The 15,842-nt window shown below is 33.1% G+C and overlaps 1 pseudogene; it reads left to right on the forward strand.

Annotated features, from left to right (window-relative positions):
• Window positions 1-14,701: 14,701 nt before the first annotated feature.
• LOC149142630 (kinesin-like protein KIN-12E pseudogene) overlaps window positions 14,702-15,842 on the forward strand; it is a 45,105-nt pseudogene continuing 43,964 nt past the window's right edge.

Consider the following 15,842-nt stretch of genomic DNA (forward strand, 5'->3'; position numbering starts at 1 on the left):
TTGGCTGAGTCTTCACACTGCTGGAGAAGTTTGACTGCTGCAACCACTCCTTCCTTCAGCTTCTTTGAGTCTTCAAAGAGCCTGGACTAGCTCTGATACCACTGTTGGACATTTTTACATGGAGAAAATACCAAAAACCATTCAAGCAAATACCACAGCACAGAGCCAATGCTCTGTTTCCTTTGTCCAGGATCATTTGCAGAGAACCTCTTTAATAAAAAAAATTAACTCAGAACACAGTCCATTACACAGTAAAAACTTCTATTGATTTAAAACAAAAGACTGATACAAACTTCATCCTCTGTGCAAAGAGGGATTCAAAAATAAAACTCTGCTGCTCTCACAGATTTTCCACTGCTGTGGATATTACAAAACAATTTCTTGCTGCTCCTATGTTTTACAATGGCAAACAAACATTACATGCCTCCCCTGTTCCATTTTCCGCACTGCTGTGCGTTCAACATTTACCACAAAAATTACATACTCCACTGCTGTGAAAATTACATAATCTTCTGTTTTACAATGGGGGTCAAAAACAATTACATCACCTCTTTCATATCTCGCACTGCTGTGCGTTTACAAAAATTTGCTCCACCGAGCGCAGCCACAACATAATACAATTACATAAAAAATGTGCGCAGGCACAATACACCTCTCCCAAAAGAAACGCGCACAACACTATATGCTCCCGCAGCCACTCTACACTAAAACTACTACACACATAGTCATATATGAAAACAAAAAAAAACTAACGTGGCCCATAACCATATTAAATGGCCTACACCTAAACTTACATAAATGCATATATAAAAATATAAATGGGACGTATGCCCATAACCATTTAAAACGGGCCTCACCAAAACTTACGACCAACCATTAAAACCATTAATTCTTCCATCGCAGACAGGACGGCAGTCAACCAAGCTTTGTCCTCACTCCACACAAAAATTCTGACTTGATGTGGATGGGCTGCAACTTCGGAGATCGACGGTGGAGAACACCCAACCAGATCGGACGGCGGAGGTTGATATCGGAAGGCACACAACTGCTGAGCTTTACCTCCCGAGAACCTTACGTTGCGTTACGTCAGTGCTCATCCACGTGTCTGCTCCATATTATATCGGAGTCGCTCACCGGAATATCCCTTCGCCGGCAAATGGTCCCGAGATTTTCCCGGCGCCGGAAAATGGCCAATACACCGCGCTCCTGACTCGACGCCTGACGCTACCATGACTGCTGGTTTCAAATTTGGAGATGCGGGAAAAATCTGGGCGGTTTTCCAAAACTGTTGAGCGGTTGAAATTAGCATTTCAACAAAGCTTACGGCGCATGCTCTTATAGTTTTCAAAATGGTAAGACTTATTCCAGTTTTGAAAATAGTAATTTTATTAAGATTATTGTCAATGAGTGTACCCAGGATTACTTATATAAAGTTTAAACTTGTTTATATTAAAAAACAAAACATGACAAGCTTTTTTACTACTATGTATGTGCAAATGATTCTTGCCTGTGTTGGGATTTTGGATTTTTATTTTTTTTTATATGGTCTATCTTGCAGAGACACAGAAGTAAAGAAACATATGCAAAGATAGAAACATTTACAACAATACGTATTATATGTTCAATAGTGCTTCTTAGGTATTGTGACAAATATGGTTTTTTCATCTAAGAAGCACTCTGAAACATATATTAATTATTGTTGTAATCGTTTGTGTTTTTCCATATGTTTTTTTATTACTGTATCTTGAAATATATACACTATACAAAAAAAATTCACAATCCCAAGGCATGCATGGATCTCACACAACAAATTCACAATCCCAAGGCATGCATGGATCTCGCACAACAGTAAAGAAATGGACAAACAAAAAGTTAAGGATCTCTTCATTATAATAAAATAAAATAAGTTACAAATTTAAGAGGTATAAGAGGAGATGAACTAATAATAAATATGAAAGAATATTTACAAGAGGAAGAACTCACAACCACAATGGAGAAGAAACCAACAAATGTCATAAAAACAGAACATTGTTTTAATTTCTTTGTAAGCAGAGAGGTGGTAGTCATACTCATGAGTCATAACCAGAAATATCATGTCCAAGGTCAAATGTATGACAATATAGCATATAAAATGTCATTATTGTCAAAAATCTGGTATTATGCAATTGAATGCAAAAAAAATAATTTGACATAAATAAGAAGAATACAATTTTTCCAGCAGAGACTATGTATGAAAATAGTGATTTAATGTATATTACTTGCAATGTTGCAGAATAAAGTTTAAAAGAAGTGTGGTTTTTAAATCATGGTTGTAAAAACAAAATTACATTTACAAACATAAATATATTTCCATAACTAGACATGACATAAAATTGGGAAACAATAAAAGGTAGCCAACTTGGGTAACAAAGGCATTAATATTAAAACCAAAAGGTGGAGAAAGAAACACTAATCTATATTTTGTTCATAATATTAATATACTAGAATTAATATTAAATAATTAGTACAAAATGGATTTAAAGTCTGTTTTGAAAATAATAAGTATTTGACTATCAATAAAATTGGAAGGTTAATTGTAAAACTACAAATGACACAAATTCATAATAGGCTTCTTTCGAAGTTTCTTTGAGTTTTTTCCATTTTTCCATTTAAGTTTCACTTCTCTGAATTTGTTAGAGATAACTTAATTGTTAGTATGTGGGTGCACCTATCATTTTGGGTATATACAGTTTTGTCCATCATTTTTAACATATTTTTGGTTTGCAGTGTGTGTTAAGTGGATCCACTTTTTACTAAGGTCAGAAAATCACATCTTTGTCCTGCCTGCCATAAGGCTATTTGTATCCAATATGCATGAATTTTCATGTGTCATATGTCTTTGTATCCAATATGCATGAATTTTCATGTGTCATATGATGGAGACAGAGAGTTTGTGAGTATCTTGGGAAAGATTTGGTTTGCAAGAATTTTTTGTTTTAAATTTTCTATTCATTAACCAAATTTCTTTTATTTATCTTATACATTAAAGCACATTTAATTTGCTAACTTTAAATTCAATAATCAAAACAAGAGGTAGAGAATGCTAGCTATGCAGCCTTGTTTCTACTATGTCTGATTTTCACAAAATTGGGAAGATTTGTGACACTACAAAATATGATTGAATGGTAAGAGAATTTGCTTAGCATATGGATTATTACTTATCTTTTCGTATGACTATTCTAAGATTTGGTGAGAAATTTTTTCTTGTCCCTTTGAAGAGGCAAAGTTTTGATCTACATGTGCTAAGTCCCTAAACTTATGGAATTAATAATCTATGTAATTGAAGATGAAAATAAAAAGTGTAGAAAGTGAATAAAAATTGTAGCCATTATGTGTGTACTTAAATCATTGTCTCATAGTTCGAAGCATTATGCAAAATCTACAAATATATGGTTGCTCTTTAGACAAGGAATCTAGTGATTTTGCCTTCTTGAGTAGCCCATCATGAACAACTTTGTAAAATATCCCTACATTCTGTGACACTTTCCATTTGCAGTTTAACTCTTAGTTGCATTATGAGTAGAAATTGTTAGGCCCATGGCCAAGTTTTCCAGTCACTGTCTTTGACAACATCTTCTCAATATGTATAAAAATTGTTTAGAGACTACATCAGAATCTAGAGCATATTAGATCAATTACCAATAGTATATTCATATTTGTGCTTCTATTTGTATCAAAAAAAGTTTTATGTTCATTCATTTCAAATTTTCTACAGATAGCTGACACATAATAAAATTTATTAACACTGAATGGTTTTTGGAGCAAATTTAATTTCGATATATTTTTTTAAATCAACCATTTGCATGAAAATGTATTGATAAAATTGTGATTATTGAATTACTGAATTTTCAAGATATGTAGATCCCTTGTAATTCTTGCACCTATTTCAATATATAGTTGTTGCATGAGTTTGATAACTTTTCACCTATATTAACTTGGACTGGATTGTGTCCTACATGGGTTACATTGTTTTTTTCTTACTATTTTTTCTCTTAAATAAATGAATGTCCTTCTATATAAGTTTGATGCTTACAGGCTCTCCTTTGGCCTGTTATTGAGATAATAGATTTTATTTTCATTTTCGCACTATTGACGATTGTTTGTACTCACGACTGCTGGAAGCTGAGACCATTATGTGGATCTATCTCAGCTTCTAGTGGAAATTAGACAACGAGTGTTTGGATTGGATTGAAGGAGATTAACATGAAGTAAGGAGTTACGAGCAAAGATGATATGAAAAAAAATAAATTTTATTTTTATATTTTAAGGATTTCTTCCAGCAATGATTCTAAAAAATTGGGAATGACTCAAAATCCATCTTTAAAATGCTAAAGTTTGCAGTCTTACCCATTGCAAAGGTATTTGTGATGTGTTTCCTTTGGTTCATCATGGCTACAAAGTATGTCAACATTTTAACTCTCAGAAATTACAAGCTTTTCAATGGGTAATCCTCCTCTTTATTTTTTTCTACTCATTGCATGTTCTAGCATGTTCATTTTAAGGGGGGAACTAAAAAATTGTATCATAATTACACTTAATTAAGTTGGTGCCTAATGGAGGGTTCTATTCAAAGCTTCATCTTGTCTAAATTCTTGGGGTATTGTTGATGGACATGTATAACTACAAGCCCATTTGTGTCTAGCAAGAGTCTCAAAAACTCCTAAAGTGGTTTCCTCTATGCACTATGTTTCAAAGTAGATGAATCACTGCACTATACATATTTTAGATGCATTTTGATGTGCTTTTCAAAAAATTCTAGGAAAATAGAGATAGGAAGCAATATTTTTCCTCCAACAAAAAAATGATAATTGTCCTTTCTACACAATTTAATATGGCTAGTGGAGGAATGTAGGCCTCTTGTCTTAAACAAGAGAGCCCTTATTTATCATGAGTAGAGGTGCCAACATTCCCATACATCCACATGTGTCACACATTCTCTTATTTTCTTCCAACATCGAGTGGTATGAATTCTCACTTAAATGTTCTTTAGTCCGAAAAGATCTCATTAGTTACACTATTTAATTCCTCATCTCATTGAACCATCTTCTCACTTAGGAAAACCTTATTGCAAGAATATTTGGAACAAAACACCTAATTCTCTTGACAAAACAAATAAAAACAAAACAAAAGAAAATTAGTACTTGAATGGTAGAACTTGGGAATGGCAAGCTATCTGGATCTAGAGCCACAACAGAGCATGAAAAAAATGATGGTATTGATGAGTCTTGCTCCCAAATAGGGTCTAACTGTTAGACCTAGGGTCTAATTGTTAGACCACTGCCCAAATTTCAGCTATCTGCAATGGCAATAATGTTTCCATCTTTATTTGTACCAATAAAAATTGCCATTGTCCTATTCGTTTCCTATGAATGACTTTGATTTTCAAACTCCAACTAGTTTGTTGTTGAATTAATTAAAGGTTTGATGAAAAACTTATAGTTTTCAAAGCTCTTTTCTAAATCTATTTTCTTGAGAAATTTTTTATTTTTATTTTAGGTACTATAGATTGCTATTGTGTGACATATGCTATGATATAATTTCCTAGATAAATAGATAGAAGTGTTGTACAACATAGTCTTTTTTAAATTTAAAAAACAATATTTCCAAATACAAAGTTTATTAATTAAGAACATATTTTAGACTTATTTGCTAAGTTATGATTATATTTTGGTAGAGGAGCGATGATTTTGATTTCTTGTCAGATAAATAATGTCATGAGTCAAATTAAAATAAATAGAAGAAGCTCAAGAATGATGGTGAAGTTATTGCTTTCTGTCCAAGTCAATTTCTTTTATTTGTTGGTTGCTATCGTGTTTTGAGTGCGGACTTGTGAAATTACAAATTGCATGTTGGTTTATGAAAAGGGGATATATATATATATATATCATTCATGGTTTTCGGAGATCCATGTCCCATTTGCATAGAATTTTATATATCATTCACATATTTAAACACCAAACAACAACAACATTGAGATTTTTCTTTCACTCAACTTATAGCATATTTAATATGTCTTCATTAATATTCTTCTTCCATATGATATCCACTTATGACATTTCCTTTGCAATCTTTGGTGGATTTTCCAATTATAGGTCAGTTATAGATTATAAATGTCTTTAGAGTTTCACTTATAATTCAATATTCAACTGAAAATATTGATTCTCTTATACATAACTACTTTTCCCTCCACCCATTTTTCATAACTTCCATAACCATTAGGTAGCGACCTGCAACTTCGATGTTGCTTTGTTTTTTAGTAAAATATTGTCGAGACTTTAATTTATTGGAAGTTGTAGCATTTACAATTTATGAAGTTTCAAGGTCTAGTTTTTAAAAGTCTAAATCTTTAAAGGGTTCTAGATCTATGGAAGAGAACTTGCTTTACAAGCAGAAGGTTGGTGGTTTTCTTCCATCGTGCCCTGACATCCATATGGAATGGCGATCATAAATTTTTGGTGATGGAAGATCTTTCGACCAACACTAATGAGCTTTGGTGACATTTTTCGACCCTCACCAAAATATGAAATGGTGACGGTCAATGAACGCCACCATATATACACAACAATAGTGGCGACCCTCAAAGTTTCATAACCATATATTGTTTTTGTTGATATGAAATGATGATGGTCGATGTCCATCATTATAGTCATTATTCATGACAGACCTTGACTGTCACCACAACACGTATACTTCTGGCAACGTGGCTTTTAGTGATAGTCAATGAATGTCACCATATATATTCACCAATAGTGACTTCCATGAAAGATCCATCACAATAAATCATTTTTGATCATATGAAGTGGTGATGGTCACTATTCACCATTATAATCAATATTCGTGACTGACCTTGAATGTCATCATAACATCTATACCTTTGGTGATGCCACCTTTGGTGACATTCAATTTTTGGTGATAGAGGCCACGGTCCATTGCCATTTCTCATATGAAATGGTGACGGTCGGTATCCATCATTATAAATCATTATTGGTGATGGACTTTGAATGTCACTGCAACACCTATACTTTTGGCGATGCCACGTTTCGTGACGTTCAATTTTTGGTGGCAGAGGCTATGGTCTGTCACCATTTCACATATGAAATAGTGATGGTCGCTATCCGTCATTATAAATCAGTATTAGTGATGGACTTTGAATGTCACTACAATACCTATACTTTTAGCGATGCCACCTTTGGTGACATTCTGTTTTTGGTGACGAAGGCTCTTTTTACTGTCACCAACGAGTTTATGGTGACACTCTTTGCCTCTCACCAATGTCCTTTTTTCTTCTAGTGCAACTTGGTATTCTGGGCCTTTGGAGATACTCGAGAAGATTGAACCAATGGCCTACATAATTTTATTGTGTATTGTTTGGCTAATTTATTAACACAAATTAACACAAGTATTTATTATCAATCGAGATTTATAAAACTTGGAGGCATGTCCACAATCTATGGATATCAGATGTAGCCAATCTTAGAAGATAAAATATGAAGAATTAAGGATGTGAATATTACAAATATAAATCTATTTTAACAACTTCTAATCCACTTCTATAATATACGAGAGATGAAGTGGCTCTTAACTTAAGAGATCGATTTGTGTCCTTCTTTTACAATATCACTTTATGAATAGAAATCAAAAATAATTTATTAACAACAGCTTAAGATGCACAAATAAATAATGAATGAGACTCCTAACTTAAGAGATATTTGATATTCCTCATCACAAATTCATTCATCATTATGCTATTGTTAGAAAACTGAAATTGCATGAAACTGCTTGAACACAATAAAGATGAATTCTAGTTTTGATCCATTAATTCAATAGAAGGGGGGTTCAACTTCAACACTTTGTTGTCCTTTCTTATGAAAATGATAAACAAAATAATAATCATTAGCAACATAAATCATCACACATCAATTCAAGTAAGAAAATATGAAACAAAACAAGTAAATAAATCTGAAGCAACTAGTTTATGAAAATTAAGCTAGTTTAACAATGAAGTGTACTTAGCTTGGAGTGGGGAACCTCCACCCTTACCTTACACACTCGAAGATGTTATCAACTACTACAAATTCAGTCACCCATCCACACCAATGAAAATCAAAATGGAAGTAGAACAAGTTCTTCAAATTAACTTCAAATATTTAAATGTCTCAACATAAAATTATACCAAAACTGTATGCCATAAGCCTTCAAAGTTTTGGCTTGAATTGAATATCATGAAACAAACTGATATAAAGTCTCTATAACAACTATATCTACACATATCCATATATCCAAGTCGAATCCATCCAATATATAACTAAAAATATGCACAATCCCATGAAATCATAAAATTGCCCTATTTCCTAGGGTTTTTCTAGATGACTGGTCTTGTTTGACCAGCTTTGACCGAGCCTGATTTAGCTTGTTTTGACCAAACCAATTGGATTTAGTTCAGTCCTAGTTCCAAATTTTTCCATACATCTATCTATCTCATGCCCAGGTGTCCTACAAATATGACATCCATATAGCTATTACGGGAATTCCTGTTTCTGTCCAAAAATTGCACTTGAAATTCATTTTTCATAAAAACTTCTAGAAATTGTAAAATTAAAATTAAATACCTTAATATGCATAAAATACATCAAAATGAGGTGGATGTGATGGAAAATGGATGGATAATATTAGAATTAAGTAACTTTCCTTAAGAAAAAATGGACCAAAAATGAGGGCCAACATCTCCTCCTTGTTGATTCTGAAGCATGTCTTCCTGCTTGTTTCTTCCTCTTGGATCTCCTGACCCCTATTGTGAATCATGTTCCCGACCCTGATGTCTCCTGTCGTGTTGCTTCTAACACATAATCTATCCATGTGTTGTGTTCTTCTTTATACATAAATCATTGACCTTTTGTTTTTCATATTTGTGTTTCCACTTGTTCTTTTCTTTAAGCCACTTGAATGCCTATTTGCAAAGTATATCATTATTTTTATTTAGTTTTCCTTTTTCTTCAGTTAATTTTTCATTCTCCTTAACTAACTTTGAATTACTTTTCTTGCATACCTTATTTTCCTTCTTCAACTGCTTTTCCAGAATCTTGTTTATTTCTAGTTAGTCTATTAATTCTTTGATTTTGCTCAACTGTAACTCTTTTTCTAGTTCCTACATGTCTTTTGCAAATTATGTGGCTTCCACATCATCAAAATATGAATCTTTCTCTAAAGATTCTATTTCTAATCTTTCAATTATATCCTCTACCCGTTTCTCTATAGAACATGTTTCTGCAATTTGTACTTCTTGGTCCCTACTATTGTTTCTATTGGGCTCTTCCTCCTAAGCCTCCTAGGAGTGGATATGATGGATGTTTCATTTTCAACCATAACATTGTTGGTTTGCTTGATAGATATGGTTCTTGGATAAAGTGGTGAATTCATAATGCTCCTTATTTCTTGCTCTATTTTATTCTATTCCTCAATGACCTGTTATTGATAGTGGTTTTGGATTAAAAAATCTACGCAAATTATACCCTGAGTTTTTACTTGATGCTCTACTAGAATTTTTATTAGTCCTTCATGATAAATTTGAGCTTCTCTTGGTTTTTTCTCATTTCTTACTAATTCTATAATCTTAATGGGACTTTGGGAGAATAAATATGGCAAGTTTATTTTGACCTCTCCCTTAATGTGTTGGAGTAGCCTGATATGATACAAATGTGCCACACTATGTCCCCTATCACAAGTGAAGAATTTTTTATCAATCAAGACTAATTCTTCCCATGGCTCATTGAACCACTCCCTTGGTATGCCTTTGTCTCTGTCAAAGTCTCCCTTTCTGTTTTTCTCGAAGAAGAAATTCCATGCTTTGTCCTTGAAATGTAGACCTTTGTGATAATTTTCCACTGTGAGTGGAAGGTATAATGCTTGGGAGATGTATTCGTGAGTCCCTGAAATGATTAGGTTTCCTACCCTTGTTTTCTCCTAAGTATAGTTATTTACAAACTCTCTTGTTGTACCCTCACTGTGTCCATTAAACCTCTCTAAAAACCTTATAAGCCCTGCTTGATTCAATTTTTCTATTGTTTCCTTCTTCCATTGCTCGATTCAAAATTTTGTCTCTATTCTGGTGATCATATTTTCTGAAAACTAGTCAATATACCCTTCTACTATCATTCACTTCATTTTTAATAATGAAAATAACAACCATTCATGCATAAAAATCCTTTTTGATTCAGTTTGTAGGAGGGTGCACCTTTCTGCTTATGTTCTTTGGAATGATAAAGCCAAATTTCTTTGTCTCTATCTTTCTGCAACAATGAATCACAATTTTTTTTTTTTAAACATTAACCCTTGTGAATGAAAAAAGAAAAACACACTGCATGTTCTCATGTAAAATCCATTCTTGGCTCTGTTCCACTTTCACCAAAACTCTATTGTCCATACAAATGAAGTATTCCTCCTTAGGTGTATCAATGTTTATAAGAAAGAAATTTAAAATCGAGCTTTGTTTTGATTTTGATTTTTTTTTTTTTATATATATAAAAACAAAATCATATCATGACTTCTCCTTTAGATTTTCATTCTTCTTATCACTCTCTTATGGTTATAAAAGTCATTCATATGTCAAACTAGAGTCATTTGTTCTCTCACTGCTTGTTTAATTAAGGGCATTGTGTGTGCAATTAAACCTACTGTCCATGCAATCGAACACGCAATTTGGACTCACTCTTTGATGCAATTGAACTCATTGTTTATACAATTTGAACTTACTTTTTATGCAATCAACCATAAATATTTCACTGTTTATTCAACAAATTCATTTGTTTATGCATTCAAATACAAGTTCAATCCTCTGTTTCGTTGACCAATTTGGTATAAACATGTGGTTATGCAACCAGACTTTAAGTTATCGTTCTGCCTCATTACCCAATATTTAGTTAGAGGATGTGTTTATGTAATCATAATTACAACTAAACATTCTATTTTAACTCAGCGAAACAATGTGTTTTCAAAACTACATTAAAAAACTTTGTTTCATTACTCAATCTCGATGAAAGCATGTAATCAAAACTTCACTTAAGCACTCTGTTTCGTTATTCAATTTGGCAATTTTGTGGAGGATCTGAGTCGAGTTACCTGTCTGCAATGATTTTCCCTGATTTTCTCTATGTCGTGACTCAACTAACCTATATTTCATAATGGTTGGCACTTGTTAAACTTTGTTTCAAAATCATTGCTCTTTGATTGATGGCAGAGACAACTTTTAACAAATGACAAATCGAGGTTGGAGCCCTTCCCATATCCCAGAGTTTAACTTCTGTTTTATAAAAATAATCCCGAGATTTTCTCATAAAATATTTGTTGCATTCATTGAGGGAGATCATGTTTCGATCTTACCTTGTTTATCACGAGATCTTCTATAGCTAACTCCACTTTCTTTGCAAGTCTGCTTGACTTATCTCTTAATCTTCTCTAGGTTTCCTTCTTATCACTCCGATATCCAACTACTATATCTCTTGCCTTCTCCTTCTCGGTTCGAAACCACTCATTTCAGGCTCACAACTTGCTAATGGCTTATGCAACACTTCATTGCTCTCCCTGAGCCTTCAAAATGACTGTGATGGTGGAGAGAAAGCGATTTTCACCATGCTCTGTGTGTAACAATGGCAAAGTATGTGTGAATCTCTTTTGAATGCAAACTCTCGGTGTTGTTCTAAAACATTTATTGTTGTATTTTTAAATTTCATTTGACCGTTCCACTTGCTGCATTTTCTAATTGCTTCCATCATGCTTGTCATTCAATCCATCGTGGTCATCCTACATACCAACCCACAGTACTGTCGCGGAGTTTATTGCTTGACCTTGATTGATATATCACTCATGTCATCGTATTGTTTGCATACCATATGTTTTATTAACACTGACTCGTATTTTTATGCATTGTGTTTTGATCACCGCGTTGAATAGTTTTGATTGCATGGTTTATCATATTATCTCCATTCAACTGTCATTGTACCTCTCCATCATATCTATTACCTCCATTATCTATGACTTATTCATTTGAAACACTCATAACATTTGTTTGCATTGTATTGTCATCACATGATTTTCATTATAATAACCGTTGCACTCAATAGTATCATTCTTATGCGCTTTTATTTATAACTCATCAAAATCAATTATTTTGATTTCTTCCACTTTATATTACTTTATAATGCGCATGTTTCCATATGTATTTATTTCAATATATATCTTTTAATTTTAAAATGACAGGTTAGTTGAGTCATGACATAGAGAAAAACAGTGAGTTCAATTGCACACGCAGTAGCCTTAATTAAACAACCAGTGAACAAAGAATGACTATAGTATGATATATGAATGAGTTTTATAACCATAAGAGAGTGATAAGAAGAATGAAAATCAAAAGGAGAATTCATGATATGATTTTTTTTATAAAAAAAAAAATGAAAATCAAAACAAAGTTCGATTTTCAATTTCTTTCTTATAAACAATGATATGCATAAAGAGGAATACTTCATTTGTATGGACAGAGCAGAGTTTTGGTGAAAGTGGAACAAGGAAAAGAATGGATTTTACATCAGAATAAGCAGTGTGTTTTTGTTTTTCATTCACAGAGGTTAATTGTTGGTATGAGAATGGCTGTTGATATTGTTGCTAGTATTGTTGTTTATATTGTTGAGGATACATTTGTTGAGGTAGCTAGTTTCCATAACTATATCCTCTCCAACCATGTGCAAGTTGGTTTTGATATTGTTGTGGAGTCCAAGCTTGCCATGGAATTGGGGTATTCTAAGAGTTTTGAGGAGGATACTGATAGCTTTTTTTAGGGAATTGTTGAGGAATCCTTGGTTTCCAAGGCCTTCTTGGTGCCACATAATAGAAACCTTCTCCCCCTTGTACTTCTTCCATTGGATTCATTAGCAATTCTTTCAACCTTAGACATTTTTCTCTTGAATGGTTTTTTTGGCAAAGGCCACATACTTGAACACTATCTAAAGGACATTCTCTTAATGCATGATTTTTTCTACATTTGGGAGAAAAGATTGCTAAGATTTGTTCTTTTTCTTCTCTCTTTTTGTTTGCTTTTAGAACATCTACTTGTGTCTCTATTGTACTTAGAAGATCAGTTTTGAAGTTTTCCAACAAGCTTTGTATATCTACTCTTGTTACCCATCCTGCTTTTGATTTTGCTGCTTATGAACTAGCATCTCTCCTTCCAGCTTTTGATCTTCCTCTAGAATATTTTGACATAATTATGCCATTTCATTAAATGGCAAGTTTGAAATGTCACCCTTGCCCATTACATTGATAATATCAAGTTATTCATCTCTTATTCCTTTCAGAAAGATTGTTCGAATGGTTTCTTGGTTTAGTGAGTGTTGTTTAGACTTTTGTAGGTTGTAAGCAAATATTTCCAAGTATTCTTCTAAACTTTCATCTTCTTGTTGTGTCATTCTGAAAACATTGTCTTTCGAGTCCCTAGGCCTACAATAGGCTTGGTATTTTTTCAAAAGTATTTCTTCATGTCATCCCAAGAAGTTATTGTTCGCTCTCCTAAACCCATGAGCCATTTTAATGTTGCTGCTTTCAAAGTAGCAGGAAAGAGACGAAGTTTGGGTGTGTCATCTATGTATCCATAAGTTATGCACAATATGTCGAATTCAAACATAAATGAATTAGGATCTTCTATTGACATTCCATAAAAGTTGGGCAATACCAAAGGTGGAATATCTTTCATTTTCACATCTTCTCGTAATATTTTGCTTGTATCTAATAATGGAAAGCCAAAAGCAGCTTCCTGATCATCAATATTTTCTTGTTCATTATCATTTTGTCTTTTCCTATCCTCTTCTCTCTTTCTATCATTTTCTCTTTTTGCTTTTTCCTCTCTTTGTCTTCTCCATTCTCTTTATTGTCTTTCATATTCAAGTCTTTGTTCAGGAGTAATAATAACAAATCCTTGCCCTTTTTCTATCATAGTTTCAACTATTTTAATGACAACTTGAGATTTAAGTTGTTGTGTGTTTTTGAAAATAGGTTGATCTATGTAGTAAAAAATGGGCTGATTTACTTTAACGATTTCTTTCTATTTTCCTAAAGTAGGTGTTGCTTTTGGAGTTTGTTTTATTTTTACCTCTCATGCTAACAAGGTTTATCTTTCAATTAAAGTTAATCTTTGTGTTTTTCTTTGTTTTTCTTCTAATTCCTCTATTGTTTGTTTACCAACAACCAGTGTGGTTAGTTTTGATGGTCCTACTTCTATTGATGAGGGGTTTTGTTTAATAAATCTAGCATTAGGATCTCTATTTATAGGCATAAAGAAACATAACTAAGAAAAACATATCATAAATGAATTTTTATTGTTTTTGTTTATAAAAAAAAAAATAGATTTTTTTTTTTTTTTATCTTCTATTTGACTATGCTCATGAATGCCTCCCCATCAATGGCACCAAAATGTTGGGATAATTTATGAACAAAAATTAACACAAGTATTCATTATCAATTTAGGTTTGTAAAATTTGGAGGCATGTACACAATGTATGGATGTCATATTTGCAGGACACTTGGGCACGAGCTGGTAGTTGAGTTGGTCTAGGCTGGTTTGAAGGCAGTTGTAGTTGTTGTGCTTTTGTTAGTAATGTTGCAAGATTCTCTTGTGGAAATGGCATGGATTGTGGATATTGTTGGAACTATTGGTATGGGAATGGATGTTGATATTGGTGTTGGTATTGCAGTTGGTATTCTTGAGGATACATTTGTTGAGGTGGTTGGTTTCCATAACTATATCCTCTCCAACCTTGTGGAGCTTTGATTTTATATTTTTGTAGATGAGAAGCTTGCCATGGCATTGGGTTATTGCAAGATTTTTTAGGAGGATACTGATAGTTTTGTTGAGGTAATTGTTGAGGGAATTGTTGAAGAATCCTTGGCTGCCAAGGCATTCTTGGTGCCACATAATAGAAACCTTCTACTCCTTGTACTTCTTCCATTAGATTCATTTGCAATTCCTTCAACATTAGATAGTTTTCTATTGAATGGTTTTTAGTGCAAAGGCCACATACTTGAACACTATCTAAAGGACATTCTCTTAATGCATGCTTCTTTCTACATTTGCGACAAAAGATTGATAAGGTTTTTTCTTGTTCTTCTTTCTTTTTCTTTGCTTTTAGAACACCTACTTGTGTCCCTAATGTACTTAGAATATCAGTTTCTAAGTTTTCCAGCAAGCCTCCTATCTTTGCTCTTGTTACCCCTCCTGCTACTGATTTTGTTGCTTTTAAACTAACGTCTCTCCCTCTGGCTTTTGATCTTCCTCTAGAATATTTTTGACATCGTTCTACAATTTCATTAAATAGCAAGTTTTAAATGTCACCCTTGCCCATTACATTCAGAATGTCAAGGTATTCATCTCTTATACCTTTGAGAAATTTTTTTTGAATGGTTTCATGGTTTAGCGAGTGTTGTTTAGACTTTTGTAGATTGTAAGCAAATCTTTCTAAGTATTCTTCTAAACTTTCATCTTCTTGTTGTGTCATTCTGAAAACATCCTCTTTCAAGTCCTTAGGCATACAATAGGCTTGGTATTTTTTAAGAAATATTTTCTTTATGTCATGCTAAGAAGTTATTGTTTGCTCTCCTAAACCCATGAACCATTTGAATGCCATTACTTTCAAAGTAGTAGGAAAGAGATGAAGTTTGTGTCTGTCATCTGTGTATCCATAATTTCTACACAAGATGTTCAATTCAAACATAAATGAATCAAGATCTTGTGTTGATATTCCATAAAACTTAGGTAATACAGA

Source organism: Pinus tabuliformis, chromosome X (genome assembly GCF_031772625.1).
Source record: "Pinus tabuliformis cultivar Carrire ecotype Pingquan chromosome X, CPIR1, whole genome shotgun sequence".
Lineage (NCBI taxonomy): Eukaryota > Viridiplantae > Streptophyta > Pinopsida > Pinales > Pinaceae > Pinus > Pinus tabuliformis.